Source organism: Hemitrygon akajei, chromosome 11 (assembly GCF_048418815.1).
Source record: "Hemitrygon akajei chromosome 11, sHemAka1.3, whole genome shotgun sequence".
Lineage (NCBI taxonomy): Eukaryota > Metazoa > Chordata > Chondrichthyes > Myliobatiformes > Dasyatidae > Hemitrygon > Hemitrygon akajei.
The window spans coordinates 96,034,921-96,055,765 of NC_133134.1; the positions used below are offsets into that span (position 1 = coordinate 96,034,921).

General features: G+C 42.2%; 1 pseudogene; it reads right to left on the bottom strand.

Moving 5' to 3' along the window:
* Positions 1-7,756: 7,756 nt before the first annotated feature.
* Positions 7,757-9,948, bottom strand: LOC140735134 (immunoglobulin lambda-1 light chain-like; annotated as a pseudogene).
* Between the last annotated feature and the right edge of the window lie 10,897 nt (positions 9,949-20,845).

The window sequence follows — 20,845 nt, forward strand, 5'->3', positions numbered from 1 at the left end:
CTATCCAGACGATCAATGCCTTTCATCATCTTATACACCTCAGTCAGATGACCTCTCATCCTTCGCCTCTCCATATATAAAAGTCCGAGTTCACTGAACCTATTCGCATAAGGTATGCTCCCCAATCCAGGCAACATACTTGTAAATCTCCTCTGCAGCCTTTCTATAGTTTGCACGTTCTTCCTGTAGTGAGCTGATCAGAATTGAGCACAGTACTCCAAGTTGGGCCTGACCAGGGTCCTTTATACCTGTAACATTACCGGTCTTCACGGTTTTTGAAGACCAACGCACCTTAGGTCTGATTAACCACAGAGTCAATCCGCAGCAGGTGTGAGTGTCCTGTGGACTCGGACCACAAGATCCCTCCGATCCTCTGCACTGCCAAGAGTCTTACCAGTAATACTATATTTTGCCATCATATTTGACCTACCAAAGTGAATCCATCTGCCACGACTCAGCCCAGTTTTGCCTGCTATCTCTGTACCACTGTAACCTCAGACAGCCCTCCACACACTCCACAACACCCCCATCCTTTTTGTAATCAGCAAATTTATTAACCCTTCGATCCACTTCCTCATTCAGGTCATTTATAAAAATCCCGAAGAGAAGGGATCCCTGAACAGATTCCTGAGGCACATCACTGGTCACTGACCCGTCAACAACCAAACTTTGCCTTCTCTGAGCAAGTCAATACTGGATCTACAAAGCAAGATTCCCCAGAATTACATGCCTCCTTACTTTCTCAATAAGCCATGCACGGGGTACTTCAACAAATGCCTTGGTGAAATCCATATACAGTACACTTAATGTTCTACAGTCATCGATGTGTTCACATACTCGAAAAATTCAATTAGGCTCTTAAGGCAGTACGTGCAATTGACAAAACCCTGCTGACCATTCCTAATCAGACTTTGCCTTCCCAAAGTTCATAAATCCTGCCTCTCCGGACATTTTCCATCAAGTTACCAACCACTGAAATAAGACTCACTGATCTATAATTTCTTAGGCAATATCTACTCCCTTTCTTTAATAAGGGAACTACATCTGCAAACCTCCAATCCTCCGGAAACACTCTCATACCCACTGATAATGCAAATATCATTGCCAGAAGCTCAGTAATCTCCTCCCTCGCCATCCACAGTACCCTGATAACGTCTCATCAGGTCCCGGAGATGTATACAACCTGATTCTTCAAAAAACTTCAGCACCACCATTTTGTTAATGTCTATATGCTCAAGCTTCGAAATCCACTGTAAGTCATCCTACAATCTCCAAGATCTATTTTCCATAGTAAATACTAGAGCAAAGTATTAATTAAGTATCTGTGCTATCTCCTCCGCTTTCAGGATGTTTAGGAAATCATCTCTTAACATTCGCAATCTTGATAACTCCGCGGTTTTAGTGCATCCAATCAAATACTTGGAGTCGTAGAAAATATGTTGCAATTTTGACTTCCAATATGTATTGATATTAGCATCACTTCGTTAACAATCAATGCAGGCACACGTCAATGATACGTGCTAAGCCTATTGCTCAACTCTGTCGACACTTCTGCCTAAGAAGCGACTTGGATCCGCCCCAATTTTGTCACCGTTACAGCAGGACCACAATAGATTCTACTTCATTGGCTCTTCACTCAACTCTGCAACATGTCGAGTGCGCAGATATACAGCATGTTCTTCATTGATACAGCTTGAAATTCATTACCATTATCCCTTCAAAACCAATAACTAAGCTTTAAGGTGCCCCCAAACCTTCTTGCGTAATTGCATCCTCGATTTCCTCAGTTGGAGACCACAGTCATTCGAATTGGCATCTCTTTCAAAATATCCATCAGCACACGTGCACTGCAAGGTGCCTAGCTCCTTGCCGCACTGATTATATATCTATGAAGGTAAGCACAGCTCCAATGCCATATTTAAATATGCTGACGACACCACTGTTGTTTGCTGAATTAAAGATGGTGGCAAATCATCTCAAGAGTGAGATAGAAATTCTGGCTAATTGGTGTCATGGCACAACATTTCGGTCAATCCAGCAAGATCCAGGGACCGATTATTGACCTAATGAGGAAAGAAAACACGAAGTTCATGAGCCAGAACTCATCGGGACATCAGAACTGGAGGAAGTCTGCAACATTAAATTCCTCAGTGTCATCATTTCAGAGCAACTGTCCAGGGTCAGTTACGAAAGTGCTATAACGAGGAAAGCATAGCAGTGCTCCAGCTTCCTTAGAAGTTTGCGAAGATTTGGCATGATATTAAAAAATGTCTGGAGATGTTTGCTGGAGAGTATATTGACTGGTTGCATCACTGCTTAGTCTGGAAACACCAAAGCCCTTGAACGGAAAATACTACAAAAAGTAGTTACGCCCTGTCCATCAGGGGTACAATCCTCCCCAGCAACCAAGCGCGATTGCAGGAAACCAGTATCAATCATAAGGACCTCGGCTATCCAGGTCATGCTCTGTTCTCGCTGTTTGCATCAGGACGTCGGTATATGTGTCTCAGGACCCATATCACTGATTACGAGGTCACTTATTATTCCTCAACCATCAGGCTCTTGAACCAGAAGGGATAACATCACTCAAATTCACACGCCAATCATTGAATTGCTGCCACAACCTACAGATTCATTTTCAAAGACTCTACAACGCATGTTGTCTTCATTTGTTGATCAACTTAAGGTAGTAAAACCTGAGTTGCGGACATAGCCAAGCACGTTCATTTCTCAATTACTAGGATCGTTCCGACTCTTCCAGTTGTGCTTAGCGTTGTGCATTTTTGAAGGTTTACTTAAATATTGCTGGGTAGCTCTAATTACTAAATGCTATTAAATGCTATCGTGTAGTGACTTCAGGATGATACCAGTTGAAGATATTTCTATCAGAACAATGTATATTAATTCAGAATATTTATGGAGCTTTTTAAAAAAAAATTACTTATTCTTTTCTATAAGTTGTCTGAATTTGCAATGGCTATATAAAAGAAATAACTTGTTCTTGCTTGTTTATCTTGTTGTATTATATCCAGACAGATATTATGGACTGTCGTATCTGTAATGACCGATCACTCATAATATAATTTGTGATAATCTGACTGTAAAACTGGATCAGGCTTCTATTTTAGTATACGGTTTAATAATAATGATGATGATGATGATGATGATGATGATAATAATAATAATAAACTATTATGATTGCTATTGCTACTACATACTACAACTACTACTATTATCGTCTGTATTTGCAGTTTATTGTGTTTTGTATATTGGGTGCTTGTCCATCCTGATGTATGTGGTTCTACGTTTATTCTAATGTGTTTCTTGGATTTACTGTGTATACCCGCAAGAAAATGAATCTCAGGGTGCATATGGTGAGATATGCACACTTTGATAATAATTTACTTTGAAGTTTGAACTCTGTGTACCTAGGTGCCGAGGTGCCAGACATGCCATTTGGCATCTATCACTAAGGAACACTATAACTCAGGACATGTTCACTTCTCATTAATACCATCCGAAAGCAGGAAAAGGAGCCTGAAGACTCATACTCACGATTTTCTGAATTTCTATGACATCCATTGTACTGCTGTCGCAAACCAATACATATCACGGCGTACATCGGTGATAATAAACCAGATTTTGAGTATAATTATGTTTTTTTTTCTTTGAAAGTGCGTTATAGGATTATTACTAAATCATAGGAGGGGGATTTCTAGTTCCATGAGCCAGTCGCAAACAAGAGAAAATCTGGAGATCTGGAAATCCAAGAGCAACACCCAAAATGCTGAAAGAACTCAGCAGACTAGCGAGAATTTATAGAAAAAAAAGTACAGTCGATGTTTCGAGCCGAAATAGAAAATCTGCTGGAAATCCAGAACGTCGACTGTTCTTTATTTCTATAGATAATACCTGGCCTGCTTAGTTACTTTAGCGTTTTGTATGAGTTGCTTCCATTAGCCAGAAGTGGAGCGCATCAAAAACTTTGAAGTCCTGGGTGTCTCTATCTCAGAGAATCTGTTTTGAACCCATAATGTAAGTATTATTGCGAAGGAAGCCCGATTGCGTCTCTACTTCTTCAGGAGTCTGTGGAGCTTCGACATGTCATCGAAAGCATTGGCAGAATTGTATTGATATGTGATAGAATGTGGGTTGACTGGCTGAATTACGTCTTGGTATGGGATCACCAATGTCTTTGAGTGAAAATTGTCACAAACATTAAAGGATTCGGCCTAAACATAACGGGTAAAACCCTCTCAACTATTGAGAATATCTACATGAAAAGCAGCATCCAATAAGACCTCCCACAACCCAGGCCATACCCTTCTTTCGCTACTGCCATCAAGTAGAAGATACAGGTGCCTTTTGGCTCGCGTCACCAAAGACAAGAACAGTTACCGTCCCTCAACCATCAGCCTCTTGAACAAAAGGGGATAGCTACACTCATTTAAGGACTCCTTTATATTGTATTTCATGCAGTTAATTATTGTTATTTATTTGTATGTGTATTTGCACGGTTTGTTAACAGTTAACAGATCCTGATCTTTGGAGTACGCAGGTACTGTTCTGTAGATTTGCTAAGTATGGCTGAAAATAAATCTCAGGTTTGTATGCGGTGACATGTATGCGATGTCATCATAAACTTTACTTTGAACTCTGAGTTCTTTGAATTCTTTATTTAATGTAATTGAAACGCAAACATATTTAACTATATTGAAAATTGTGTTTCCAGTCGGAGTTATACCGCAGGAAAATAGGCCCATTAACTCAAATGTGTATTGCAGACCACTAGACCTTACGCGCTTGTCCCATTTGATCGTGTTCCGCACGTAATCTTTTCAAGCGCGCTGAGCTTGAAGCTGATGTCGCAATGTAACCGAATGTTCAGATATGCAGGTTGTGTGGTCTGCTTTGTGATGCCCTCCATTGCCTAGAAACGTCTTGCGTATGGAGGGAGTCCAATGCCGATTGATTAATATGGGAAATTAAGTGGTCAAAATAAAAAAAAACAAAGTACGGTCGCTCAGCATCTTATGAATGTTTCACAGTCCCCCCACAATCAAAGTTAGGTCCTACCGATTTTATAAACGGCGGATAATAGCGATTATGTCTTGCATATAACAACACGATTGTTTCCACCCTGGACTCATACACAGCCCTCCAGTGCGAAGAGCACTTGTCAAACATTAACAAACTCTGCATCTCTGGAATGAATCAAATATTCCACCTAAGCATGACTATTAACGGTGCGATCGTGTATAAACTTCAGTGGCATCTCTCTGTTCATCCATCCGCAGGTTTTAGTGAGATATATATGTTAACGCCATCCCAATGATACCCACTATTCTTCCTTGTACTTATACTAGTAGTATGAAAAAGATCCCCGGACAGTGCCACTCTACACATTTTGCCGTTCATTATACTTCTCTCCTGTCTCTGCAATTCCCATCTTCAAACCAACCTTTGTGTTCCACTTCACACGCTCACTCTATGTCAAATAATTCTTTTTTAAGTGAAATATTATTGAATGTCCGGTGGGTACAGTAAGCTGCCACCCGCTCTTTCTCCTATCAGTAATGCCTCCTAAGAACACCCTTTTTGGATCATACAGGACCGAGCGTTAATAGAGTCATCCGGGGCTCTGTAGTCAGTTGGTATGTGTTTTAAGATTCAGTCACTTCATTGCATGTGATAAAAGATCCCATGCAGGGACTTCCGAGAGATTAACATGAGAGCATCAGAGGACGAGCGGAAAACGCAGGAAATCAATAGTGAGTTGAAATATCAAACATAAATATATTGAATGGTGGAGTGGATGCAAAGAGCTGAATAGACTACTCTGGATTGCATATGTTTTATTATTATGATCTTCTCCCCTGCCCTTTTAAATACTCTGGTGCTGGAGCGTCCGAACGGACCCGGACAACTCATCTCAAGAGGGACCTTTGGAAAGAAAGTTATCCACTTTGGGAGTAAGAACAGCAAGGCAGATTATTATCTGAACGGAGTAGAGTTAGGTAAGGGAGAAATACAAAGAGATCTAGAAGTCCTTGTTCATCAGTCACTGAAGGTGAATGAGCAAATGCAGCAGGCAGTGAAGAAGGCTAATGGAATGTTGGCCTTTATTGCAAAGAGAATTGAGTAAAGAGCAAGGAAATCCTCTTGCATTTGTACAAGGCACTGGTGAGACCACACCTGGAGTATTGTGTACAGTTTTGGTCTCCAGGGTTAAGGAAGGACATCCTGGCTGTAGAGAAGGTGCAGCTTAGATTCACGAGGTTAATTTCTGGGATGTCTGGACTGTCTTACGCAGAGAGGTTAGAGCGACTGGGCTTGTACACGCTGGAATTGAGATTGAGAGGGAATCTGATTGAAACATATAAGATTATTAAGGGATTGGACAAGACAGAGGCAGGAAATATATTCCAGATGCTGGAAGAGTCCAGTACCAGAGGGCATGGTTTGAGAATAAGGGGTAGGTCTTTTAGGACAGAGTTAAGGAAAAACTTCTTCTCCCAGAGAGTTGTGGGGGGCTGGAATGCACTGCCTCGGAAGGCAGTGGAGGCCAATTCTCTGGATGATTTCAAGAAGGAGCTAGATAGGTATCTTATGGATAGGGGACAAGGCAGGAACCGGGTATTGATAGTAGATGATCAGCCATGATCTCAAAATGGCGGTGCAGGCTCAAAGGGCCGAATAGTCTACTTCTGCACCTATTGTCTATTGTATATTGAAATATTTCGATCGGATAGGCCCAGATGCTGCCTTTAAATGATTAGGAGACGATGAAGATTGCAGTGACGTGTTTGCTAGAAGCTGAAATAGAAAGATAGAAATCCTACAGTCAAATACAGGCTCTTTTGCCCACAAAGCTGAGCCGAACATGTGCTTACTTTGAAATTACGTTAGGTTACCCATAACACTTTATTTTTCTAAGCTCCATGTACCTCTCTAGGAGTCTCTTAAAAGGCCCAATCATATCTGCCTCCACCACCGCTGCCGGCAACCCTTTCCACGCACTCACCACCATCTGTGTAAATAAACCTACCCCTGACATCTCCTGTTTATTGAAATGTTTAGTGGAGATTGATAAGCCCTCTTTTGCCTTATGGACATATTGTGTGAATGGACTGATAGACTAAACGCTCAAATAGAAGGGTGGGCCAACTCACAGGGAACTTTTACAATGTCACACTCTCAATTGCGAAGTCACCGATTGTCCGAGGAACGGTAATAAGGTGGATTCCATTCCTATGGAGCAGAGGAGAGTGTGGATGCGATTAGCATTCAGGATAAAGAAGTGGAAGGGACGAGGAATAAAGAGTTTCAATAATAGAAATTAATAAGTAGAAGATGGAGAAGACCAATGTAGGGCACAGAGGGGCGGAGAGAGCCGTTTGAGCTGGTTGGACTATTTCCATGTCAGGCGAATCCTGAGTGCAACCGTATTCACAGCCAATCTTCTCCATGTAGTTTGAGCAGAGGAGTAAAGATGGACTAAATAAACTCGCCGCTTTTACACTTTATTGAAAGCTGCGTCACACAAGATCCAAACATAAAACGTTTGCCTCCTACAAGGAACGTTACTGCATTCTGCAAACGGTACTAGGTCAGACACAGGAGGGTGGGAACACTATTATAGCATTATGAATCTCAATACGTGGCAATCATTACGCACAGTTCTGCAGATATTGATCATTCAGTTTATTAACAGACGAGGACATCACTGCATGTTTACCTTGCACAAAATGGCTGCAACATCTGCTTCTGCAAATAAACCAGAAATTTAATAACGAGAGTTTTACTGCTTTTAACAGGAGCAAATAATCCGCGTATTCTGCCTCAATGCGCACAGGCAGAAAAAGAGATTCTGTTTCGCAGAGGGGAGGTCAGCGAACTGTGGTTCACGCTGCAGGAATAGGTGGAGCCCTTCTTCCAAGCAGCAGTAGGTATCCGTAGGTAACTGTTCAGACTGTAGGTTTGGTAGGAGTCCAGTGACACTGCGCCTGTTGTCACCCCGCTTTTCGTCTCGACGCCATCCACGCTCCAGCGCAAAGCTAGCAAACCCGGCTTGAATCTCGACACCAGACAGGACAGAGTGGCCGAACCCGAGTCGATCTCCTCCGGTGAGGGAGGAAGCAGGAGAACTGAGGGCTTCCGTGACTCTCAACCTGTGAATGAGAGAAAGGGCAGAGTGAGAATAGAAACATTATTAGTTCGTGCAACCCATCAGCAGTCTATAGACCGGAAGTCTATATCAGAGATATTATCACAATCCAACGATTATGCAGAAGATCAGTCAAAATTCTAACACCGAATAAAGTTCTTCCGTCCATCAAAAACGACTTCGTCAATAAAGAATTGCCAGATTATTTCCACTTCCCAACACTGATTTTTTGAATCTTCCGTCTCTGGGACATAATATTCCGAGTGAAGATTACCTTAACACTCTCCAAATCCATTTACCAAGTGCCTGCACTCATTGCTTACAAGTTATCAGACTTCTATCCTTGCGTGATCTTACTAACTCGTCAAATGTAGAAGCCAACCACGAATTTATGGCCGTTGCATTTAATGTTGTGTTCATGCATAAGGACACTTTGAGAAGCCCTAATCGGATGGGCACTTTAGCCGTCCAAGTACAGTACCCAGCGGAACAGGAAATGGTAACAAAAATAAAATGCGACTATGCACTGCCGACAGCCGGAATCCATCGATTCAAATCCCAATTCCAACTCTAAACCATACTAACCGAAATTACCCTGCGTATCCCCTGAACAGACTGCTGATTGCACGGAATCTTCACGTGGAGTTACCTTTGTGTAACATCCTACAAATTTCATCGCTTTTCTGGGATAATAATGACGACTTATGTGATCTTAAAAATTATTTGGGCACTCTGATCCACTGTTTAAAACACTTACGGAAATACTGGGAATATTTTCCATTGATTTATTCATGATGTTGTGTTCTCGGCGTATGCATAGCGGGTTTGGGGGTAGGAGGGTGTCTAATTTGGGTGTAGGTGTGTGGTTGGCTAAAATTATCGGGTTTGGATGTCGGTGCGTTCGGGTTACTAGTAATGACAGAGATTCGCTGGAGTTAAACCGAGGCTGATTGAGTTAAGTCGCTGGCGGGATATGGGGAGTGTAGTCCTAATGCCTCTGCAGTGATTCGACTGATGAAATGTGATCTCATCACTTTGTGGATCACGTCTATAAAACTCATGCAATGGAAGACGGAGCTGACTCGTGCGGATGATTCGTCTCCTGTGCTCAGCTCGAGCCTTCCAACGGTGCAGAGACAGCATCAGCTTTCCAGGGATGGAGAGCTTTTCAGCATTGGGGAATGACAGGGACTTTTATCTGAAATGTTGCGAAGTGTGATCGAGAGTCACTTACTTGTTATATCCAGCATCGTCCCCGGACCGAATAAATATCCAACACCATTTTGCCAAACCTCGCAGTAATAGACAGCGGATTCGTGGGGCTCCAGGCTACTAATGGTCAGGATGTAACTGTTGGCAGAGGTATCTCTCGACGGTTGGAAACGGTCAGTGATTCCAGTTCCTCTCTGTATGGAGTCATCTGACCCGTGCCTTAGTACCCACTCCGGCTTTTCCCCGGGACGCTGTCGGTACCAGTACATGTTGTATTTACCAGATGTTGAGTTCCGTATCTGACAATCTAACCGAGTGCTTTGTCCCGGAGAGACAGGTGCCGCTATTGATGTCTGATGGAGGACAGTGACTGCCAGCATTCCTACAATAAAATACAGTGAAACCACTGGGTGACTTGGGTGTTGCATCAGAAGTAAACACGCGTGTAATACCTGCGAAAATCAAGGATTTAACGAATTTCGTTGCAGATGATACGCATTAGAGCCAACCCGTCTCTCACCTGGTAAATGGATAAGCAGAGCCCACAGGAGATGCAGCGCTGTGGGCATTGCTCCGGACACGTGGAGAAAGTGAGCCCTCAAATTTCTGACCGAAGTGCACGCTGTTCTGCAAACGCTGCGAGCTGAGCCGGTTCCAACGTTTGTAAACCGGGCCCTCCGGGTCTATTTATTAACCAGCATGTTAATGAGTGGGAGGTGCCAGAGAAAGATGGGAGTGGAGACTGACTTCGCCTTTGAAATCTACCAATGGAGGATTAAACGACGGTTTGCATCTTAACCTCTCTTTTTTAAAAGATTCATTTTCAGTTGTGTCACAGATCCAAGATTCATAATATTTGATAAGCATCCAGAGCAAATTGATTAGAGACACAGGATTGATAGGTGTTTTAAGTAATTAGAACCTTAATGAGATCCTTGTACATGGCTTCAGCTGCCCCGATGTCCAACGATCAAATTTATCAAATCCCCACAGTCTGTCTCTACCCTTACCAAAATTACCTTATCAATGCCCTGAGTCAGAGCAAGGGGCAGGCTGGGGTTAGAAAATCACGCCGAGATCATCCCACGCTTTTTTTTTACCAGTTTAACATAAGGTTTTAGTAAACCGAGTATCGTGACACTATCCCTAAAATAGATTAATTATCAACAGCTGGAAAGAAAGACTGGGTCGAACCCAACAAATTGGGGTCATTCCTTGATCAAAGGTCGATATGTTTTGATGTTCAACATTGCAACCACAGTACAGCAACCGCAGAGATTCCTCGAGCCGCTGTGCAATCCCAGCAGTTGTTTTTCTTTTTTTGCTAATCACAATATCCCAATTATTACATCAGAATTATGGATGCAAACTCTTAAATTCGCTGAGTTCTGTTTCGAATTCCCTTTGCCAGATAATGAAATGTGGGACAAGATTTGGGCAATACTCGGGCGAGGGTCGTTGGAAGCAAATATCATTCATACGAATTATCTTTCAGGCGATGGCCACTTTTAGGAAGGAGTCGGGGCACCAGTCCGTGAGCCATCCAATGACTGCACCATTACTGAAAACTTCATCAGCATCATCCATCGAGGAGCCTGACTAGAAGCTAAACCCATAAATCTTACTTTCCCTCGCATCCAAGATCTGTCAAACACGTTCAAGAATATGCGCAGCAACTGAACACCAGGGCTCAAGTTCAAGTTCAAGTTGCAGTGCAAATTTTATTTATATTCGACCGTATACAACTAAAGGAAAGGATGTCTCTCTCGGGCAAATGAGCAAAACGCAGTACATATGGTACATCACATATACAGTAATTACGATCCAGCACATACAGTCAAAACTTAATACTAGCACAAATCCCTGAGGGTCAGGGCCTGAAGATTTATAGGTTGACATAAAGTGCGAGGTTTATGTTCACGGGAAAGGATGTTTTGGGATTGTTACAATAACATAGGCACTCGGTATGAAGCGCTTCTGATATAAGTCTTGATAATATAAGTCCTGATGATGTTTGCAGCAGCCCTCAATCTCCAGTGCAGGGTCTTGCGATTGGATGCATTGTAAGTCGCCATTCTAGACGATGATGCACTCTCGATGGTGATCCGTTAGAATGTCATGAGAGTGGCTGGGGGAAGTGACGAACATTCGCTGTTCTCTTTGTCTTCTTATTCCATCCGCAATGATAGACTTTTTTTTTGTAGTGATTATGGCTCTGTTTCTGTACACTGTGGCCAATGAAATAATTACCACTGTATTCTTGTAATCAAAACTATGCTTCACTGAGATTGACTCTCATTTGCCCAAGCGTTGGAATCAAAAGACCTGACTTCTTCATTTATTTTCCCATCGTAAACGGTACTTAATTGTTTCAATGTTTCTCGCACTCCCTCGATCACTGGCATATGCTTTTATAGCTATAGAGAACAAAACTGTCAATGACATTCAATGACATTCGTAAATTATAGTTGCATTAATATATGAAAGCTCTGCGATCTGTGCGCCAGGACAATTAGGCCCTTCCCTGTTCTAGCGCTATTCAAGCTCCGTCATTAGATACTGCGCCAATTGTCTTTTCCGTTTCAAAGAGCATCACAGCTCAGTTTTCCATTTTTTCCTCCATCCGTCCAGCCCTGCGGGTTTATCTAAACTAGCGTTATTCCTTCAATTTTCTGAATTCCTCTCATAAACTAGTTATTCCTCAGCAGTTCTTGAGATATTACACACACTTGTGAGTGTGCGTCAACGTATGTGTCATACACTGGCTTGTAACTTTTCTTTCTGCAACCTGAACATTTCTTTCTGCAACCTACTCCCCAAGTGCTGTGTTTGTACTTTCTCAGAATCCAAATTTGCCCACTAACTGATGTGAAAATCAATCGTCTCTGCCTCTCCCCTTCCGTCTCTCTCTCTCTCTCTCTCTCTCTCTCTCTCTCTCTCTCTCTCTCTCTCTCTCTCTCTCTCTCTCTCTCTCTCTCTCTCTCTCTCTCTCTCTCTCTCTCTCTCTCTCTCTCTCTCCACTCTTTTCTCTCTGTCTTTCTGTCTGTCGGTCTCTCCGTTTATCTCTGTAACTGTTTGTCACTTTCTTAAACACCCAAACAGACACAGATACACACACGTGCGCGCGAGAGGAAGCGCGCGCGTGAGGCCACCGGAGGTCAGGGTCTACCATGGAAGTTATGTCCCAGCTGTCAACCATGGGTAGGTCAATGCGGTGTACAATGAGCTTTTGCCCATGCAGCAAACTCCCCTTCTCCTAGCAGCTGAGCAACCCAAAGTACCAGCAGAGACCCATATAAAAATGAACGGCGTCTCTGGAGTTGCCATTCGGCATTGAACTGGACGCAGGGCTGCTTTAGGGACTCTAGTTTTTTTTTTCCGCTCTAGGGATTGCTCCAGAAGCGAGTATAGCCAGAGTGAGTAGAACCACAAGGCAGCGGAAGTTTGGGGCCAATTTTCTATCTTCTCCAAGATGCCAAGTACGGCAGACGAACCCTTTCTTCCCGAGGTGACTGCCCTTACGGGACCAGTAACTCTCCTTTACTCCTTCTCCTGTCAGTAGAAGCAGTTCCGTCTGCGTTAGTAGTTACGCTTCGCGCAAAGACCAGGAACTGGACTGGTTTTTCAGAGGCTACTTGAGGGATTTGTATGCTCTCAGGGCATTTAACGTATAACCAGAACTTAAAATGGAATTATTTCAGTTTCTCCCCTACCTCTTTGGCATGTATCGATTAGGGAAATTCATTTCTTTTCTGATCTATTTGTTTTAACATATACATCATTCCCTAAGTTCTCAAACGAATCTCTCAATTTTCAGTCCGAAACGGATCCACAAGAAATTTTAATGCTCATTTCTCATTTTTCATGTATTTATAGAAAAAAGGTGCAATCAGTTTATTTTTTGATCCGTAGCTATCTAAATCTAGAGCTCTGTTATCCTTATTGAACTCCTTGAATCAATTTTGCTGTTTTGTGCTTTCCACACTTTTTGCAACTTTACAATATTTCAGTTTGATAATACACTCTTTAACTTCTCGGCCCGACTGGTTAACTTTTTGATCAATTGTTATATCTAAAACTGAAAGACATCTATTATATCAAATAATTTGCTAATTCATTCACATCGCTAGTTGTGTCTGCAAAATGTAGAATTTCCGGTTGTATGCTCAATTGCAGTAAACATCAGTATGTCGTCCACTCTCCAGAGAACAGATACTATGCCTGAAAATACACAATGCACGCTCTCCAGAATAAGCAGCCCTGCCAATGTGTAGTCATGGTTTAACATTGAAATAGAGCGTGTCTGCGCATTTTAGGTCTAAGGTGGGGTGCCTGATGTTTGACTCCGTTGAGGCCACGTATAGCTGCTTTCTCGCACGGTAAACATATCTGGCTTGAACCTTAATGCTGCTATATACATTAAAAATATGGAACTTTCAAGATTTAAAGTGCAAGATTGTTTATCGTATTTCTTCAGTACACGATTGGAAAGGAGCAAAACATAGTTATTACTTCAGATCTGATGCAGTATTAAAACATACACAACACGCAAAAACAATCTAATAAAACACTATGAATATAAATATAAAATAACGCGATCAACATAATCGACAAGCAATTGTTATATACGTGGATTGTTATGTACGCAAAATGACACCAGGTACTCTGTGTGCAGTGGTGGTGGGGCAAGGTTTGTTGGGGATGGGACGGATAATGCGCAGTAACTGACAGCTTTGGGGAAGTAATTGTTTTTATCATCGTCTTTGTCCTTTATGTCTTTGGCACATTTATCTATCCTTCTTTACAAGATTTAAAAATCGCTAAGTACCGACAGCAGAAAACAGTCAATTATGAGGAACAGCAATCATATGCTCCTCCAGCGGAGACATAACATGAAGAGTTCTGTTTGATTTCACTGTGACCCACTCTCAGTTACGTCGCATTAGAATGCAAGTGTTTTCAAAGTGGGGTCGATTCGTTGGTGAAGTTACAGCCCTCATTGTGAAGGCAACACACCAGCGGTGATGGGCCTGTCCGCTCCATGCTCATTCTCGACCTTCTTCGAAGACCAGCTGGATAAGACACTTCGGTGCGTGCTTAAGGATGTCACCCTCTGTGGACCCTGTATGAAACATCACCACTCGGTTTTGCTGTTCATAGTTCACTTCACCACCACCAGCATTCAACCGCTTACCATCTGCAGACAATTGTGAAACGTTGCACTTTAGGGGGGCAGACCAGGATATCACATATGCAGTGAGCGTTTGGGTACTACGGAGTGCGGTAAAACAGAGGGATCTGAGATCAGTTTATGAACTACAGGGGTTGTAATGCTATGGTGTTGTTGTATAACACTTTGGTGGATATATTCGGAATATGCTGCCCAATACCTGCCATCTACTGAGAAGAAATACATCAATAAAATTGCAAAGTGCAGAGAAAATTTACAAAGATTTTGCCAGGGCCGGGGACCTGAATTATAGTGACTTTATTCCCTAGTGAGTAGGAGAATGAAGAGAGATGTGACAGAAGTATACAAAATTATGAGATGTATATACATTGAGTAAACACAAGCAGACTTTACCCACTGAGGTTAGACGAGACTACAACTGGAGGTCACGGTTTAAGGGTGAAAGGTGAAATGTTTAAGAAAAAAAAAACAGGGGGGGAACTCCTTTACTCAGACGGTAATGAAAGTGTGAACGAGTTGCCATCGGAAATGGTGAATGCAGGTTCGATTGCAACATTTTAACGACGGTTGGGTAAATGCGTGAAATGGGCTACCGGCGGCGGTGGTGGAAGCGGAAACGATAGGGTCTTTACAGAGACTCCTGGATTGCGTGGAATGCACTGCCTGAGTCAGTGGTGGAGGCAGATACACTAGTGCAATTTAAGAGACTACTAGACAGGCATATGGAGGAATTTAAGGTGGGGGGTTATATGGGGGGAAATGTTTAAGGGTCGACACAACATTGTGGGCCGAATGGCCTGTACTGTGCTGTATTGTTCTGTATTCTTTGCTAAATAGAGCTTAGAAAAATAGGGTAATGGGTAAAGCCTAGATAGTTCTCAGATAGAGACATGTTCAGCACAGCTTTGTGGGCCGAAGGACTTGCATTGTGCCGTAGAATTTCTATTTTTCTATGTTTCTAAGTGCATAGATGGGAAGGGTATAAAGGTCTATGGTTTGGATCTTGGTCGATGAGACTAGACACATTAATAGTAATGTTCAGTGGACTAGGTGGGTCGTAGGGCCTGTTTGAGTGTTGTAGCGTCATACGACTATGATTCTTTTTCTGTGCTCATGGTTGGGCATTACGTACTGAATGAGATAGTATCTCTTTCAAATAAATGGGCGCATCTCTCCAAAATCAGCTTCATGTCTTTCATTCACGAACCAGAGCCTTCCTCCGTTCCCATCACTTCAGGATTCCACAATGTCTGATAAATTACAAACTATTGAACTCCAAATTTAACTGGTCCAATTTTGTTGGAAGTGCTTTCAGCCGACAGGGCCATCGACCGTAAAATTCCATAAACTCCCCTCTGTCCTCCCATGGCACACTCTGACCTTCTGACGAAGTGTTTTCTCCAGTCCCCGAGTGCGTCTTATGCACCTGGATGTCAACGTTTATCTGACAGGATACTGTGAATCAGTTTGTTCTCTTTTGCTAAACATTTTCCCAGAACCGTTAATACTTTTTTATGTTTTCTGAAGATACAACATGGCCTCAGACCTCTCCAGCCGACATCGTCCAATTGCCCTATTCTGCAGTACTTTTTTGTAATATGGGAAAAAACCCGGACACCCGGATGAAACCCACATGGTCATGGGGAAAACTTAAAAACGCCTTGGATAGAGTGGTGGGATCCTGTTTCGTTGAGATATAGTAATATAGAAATTACAATAATTTCTACGCTACCGTACCACACAATTTGGCAATTATTTACAGCGTGCTTTATCGATAAAGTCTTATTTATCCGAAGTCCAGCGAGTATACCCTTTCTCTGGTAAACATGTTTTCACATGGTGAAACTCACATACCACAAATTGAAATGGATAAGGAAGACTAATGGCAATATTAACATACATTTCAACAGGACTAGAACATAACAGCAAAGTCCGCACTTGCATTGCAGTGTGCAATTTTAAGTTACTCATCTGAGAAGGGATAGAACATAGAAGAGTACAACACAGGAACAGTCTAATCGGCTCACAATATTATACGGAACCAATTGAAAAGCAAATTAAATTCACCACAACACTAACCTCTCCTACCTGCATCATCACTGTCTCCCTCAATCTTGTTTACATCCATATGCCTATCCAATCATCTATTCAAAGCCTTTAATGTACTTGCTTCTGCTATCATACCAGGCAGCAAATTCTAGGCATCCATTACTCTTTCAGTAAAAAACAGTTACCCTTCACATTCCTTTGAACCTACCATTTCTAACTTTCAATGCATGCCCTCTGGTATTAGAATTTGTACCCTGGGAAACAGATGCTCTCTACTTCTATCACACCTAATCCTATAAATTTCTATCAGATCTCCCCTCGGCCTCTGGCGCTTCAGAGAAAGCAACCCAAATTTGTCCAGTCTCTTGTGATAACACATACCCGATAAACAATGTAAAATCCTGGTAAATCTCTTCTGCACCCTCTGCACAGACTCACCACCCTTCCAATAGTGAGCGACCGGAATTGGATGCAATACTCCAGATGTGGCCTAGTTAGAGTTTTACAAGGTTACAACATAATCTCTTGGCCTTTAAACTCTATGAATTAAAACGAGAATTCCATAAGACATTTTTACCACGTTATCACCTGCCTAGCTACTTTGAAGAAGCTATGAACTTATATCCCAAGACCTCTCTGATCAGCAGAACTGTTGAAGGGAACTCCACGCATTTACCTGGGTTATGATCCATCTGCTATTTATCTGTCCATATCTGTTAATCTATATCGCGCTGCATTACTTGCCAGTCTTCTACACTATCCACAATTTCACTAGTCATGTTATCATCCACAAACTTACAAAACTATGTGTCCACGTTTTCATCCAAGTTATTTATGTGCTGTACATCACGAACAGCAGAGGTCTTAGCACACATTCACGTGGAACACTAATTACAGCCGTCCAGCTGGAATAACCCCTCAAACACTGCACTCTGACCTCTATGCTCATGTCAGTTCTGATCCTAAACAGCAAATTCGTCGCGGGCCCCATACATCTGAATCCTCTGGATTTGCGTGACAAGAGGGACTTCTTCAGACGCCTTGTAGACAACATATGCCATACCCTCAGCAATCCCTCTCGTTACTTTGTCAATAAAGTCAATCAAGTTGGTAAGACACAACCTGCCACACACAAAGCCATGCTCCCTAACTAGGCCGCTGCATTCCAAATGCTCATCTATCTTATCCCTAAGAATTTTCTCTACAATTGACGTGACACTAATCGGTCTATATTTCCCACGAATTCCAGGCATCCACTACCCTCTTATGAAAAAGAATCTTGTAAACCTATATCAGATCTCCCTACTGCCTTTGGTGCTCCACAGAAAACAACCGAAATTTATCCAATCTTTTATGATAGCACATGCCTTAGGCATTATCCTGGTAAATCTCTTCTGCACCCTCTCCAGAATCTCATCACCTTTCCAAGAGTGGGCGATCACAACTGCATACAATACCTCAGATGTGGCCTAATTAAATTTTTACAAAGTTATAACGTAACCTCTTGGCCTTTGAACTCTATGAATAAAAGCCAAAATCCGATAAGACTTTCTACCACGTAGCAAATTTGAAGAAGCTATTAACTATGATCCCAAGATCTCTCGGATCAACAGAACTGTTAAGGATCTTGGCCTTAACATTACACTGTTTCCTTGCATTTGCCCTATGAAAGAGCAACACCACTCATTTATCTGGGTTAAAATCCATCTGCTAGTTCTCTGCCCATATATGTAACTGATCTTATCGCGCTGTATTTTTGCTAGTATTCTACAATATCCACAATTTCACCAGTCTTGACATCATCTGCAAACTTACAAACCTATTCATCTACATTATCACCCAAGTCATTTATATAAAGTACATCACCAACAGCAGAGGTCTCAGCACAATAATAACCACGCAGAACACTAATTAGAGATGTCCAACTAGACAGACCCTTCAACCACTACCCTCTGTCTTCTATGCTCGTCAGTTCTGAATCTAAACAACGAATTCGCCGCGACACCATGCATCTTAATCTTCTGGATTAGCCTCACATGAAGGACTTTGTCAAATGCCTTGTAATCAACATCTACAGTATTGCCATACCCTCAACAATCTCTCTTGTTACTTGGTCAAAAACAAAAGCCAGCCAAGTTGGTAAGACACATACTGCCACACACAAAGCTATGCTCTCTAACTAGGCCGTCGGTTTCCAAATGCTTATTTAATCTCTCCCGAAGAATATTCTTCAGCAATTTCCCTACAATTGACGTGAGACTAGCCAGTCTATAGTTCTCAGGAGTTTTCTTGGTTCCCTTCTGAAACAGAGGTAAAATTTTAGTCACTTGCCAGTCCTACAGGGCGTCGTCTGTGGCTGTTGAGGACAAGAAGATACTGGTCAATGCCCCAGCAATCTCGTCTCTTGCCCCTTTCAATAACCTGAAGTAAATCCCATTGAGCCCTGGGGTCTTATCCACTTAAATACTAATTAGGAGGCCCAACACTTACTCCTCCTTGACCTCTAAACGCCGTAACATATTTATGTTCTAAGAACTGATCTCTTGGTCCTCCATATCATTTTCCTTGGTACATAAAGAAGCAAAGTACTCATTAAGTACCTCTCTCACATTCACTGCATTCCTGCAAATGTTCCTCCCCCCCTTTATCATAGAGTAGTCGCACCCTTCTTCTATTTTCACCTTGCGCTTGATTAATGTATAGAATGCCTTCGGCTCCACCTTAATCCTACTTGCCAAAGACTTTTCATGGCTCCTCCGAGATTACCTAATTATTTTTTTAGTTCTTTTCTAGCTTCTATATACTCCTTATTTAATTTGTTTGACAACAACTTCCGAAGCATTGCATACTTTTCCTTTTCCTTCTCTACTAAAGTCATCACTATCTGGACATCCAAGTTTCACTTATCTTTCCATCCCCGTCCTTCCTTCTGACAGGTACATCCCTCTCCTGTGTTCTGTGCAATTGATCTCTAAATGCCCTCTACATATCTGACGTGGACTTGCCGGTGTTCCGAATTAAAGCTTCTTTGTTTCTGCCTTATGCTCTCAAAATATGCGCAACTCGTTTAAGAATCTTCCTCACCACTTTATACAGTCACTGTTCCCTAACTGTTCGCCCATTGAAAGTCCGTTCACCTGGCCGGACTCATTCTCAACATAAGGACCAATACGGACCTTCCTCTAGTTGGACCTTCCACAAATTGATTTAGGAAGTCTTTATGGATACAGCTAACAAACACTGCCCCATATAAACCCCATTGCACCAAGAAGATTCCCGTTTTACTAAGGAGAGTTGAAATCCGCCATGACAATGATGTACTCATAGGAGAAGGTCCAGAGAAGGTTTACAAGAAATGTAAGGGTTAACGTATGAGAAACATTTGACTGCTCTGGGCCTTGTAGACACTGGAGTTTAGAAGAATGAATGGGCATATCATGGAAATCCATCGAGTGAATAATGTCCTAGATAGAGTGGACGTGGAGCAGGTGGTTCAGATGGTGTGGGAGTGTAGGTCCAGAGGGCACAGTTTCAAAATGTAGGGACATCTATTTAAAACGGAGAACTGAAGGAATATCTTTAGAGAGAGGTTTGTGATTCGATGGAATTTAATGTGAAGGAATTTGGTGTATTTAAAGCGAAGGGTGATACGGTCTTGAATAGTCATGGTGACAAAGCTTACGAGAGAAGGCAGGAGAATATGAAGGCAGGTGATAATATTTCATCAACCATGACAGTTCAGAATATGAGGTCATCTAATTGAAAAGCGAGCTTTTAATGGAGACTCCAAACAGACTCATGGTTCGCGGAGAGATGCTGACTTCAACAGGGTGAGGGATTGAAACTCTGATACAACTTCGATTGTAAGGTACAGGGCGTGGGACTACTGTGAATTTTCAGAACTACCGTTCTGCGAGGGAAATGTTCATAGGATATTTAAAAGAGAAGCCTGTATAATCTTTTTTAAGCGGAGGATTTTGCGATGTGGGAAATCCCAAGGCAAATGAAGGTCGAGTGTTCTGATTGCGTTGTGCTGTACGTTGGAGGGGCCGAATGGCATCCTCTTGCTCTCTCTGTATATTCCATTAATGAACAAATGGGAGATAATCAGTGAGAAGAAACTTATTCCAAATCATATTTTCGGGTCTTATGATTCGGTATCAATGTTTTTCTTCTGTGAAACACACTAGGTTATTTGTATTAATGAAATTTCCTGCAGTTTTGAG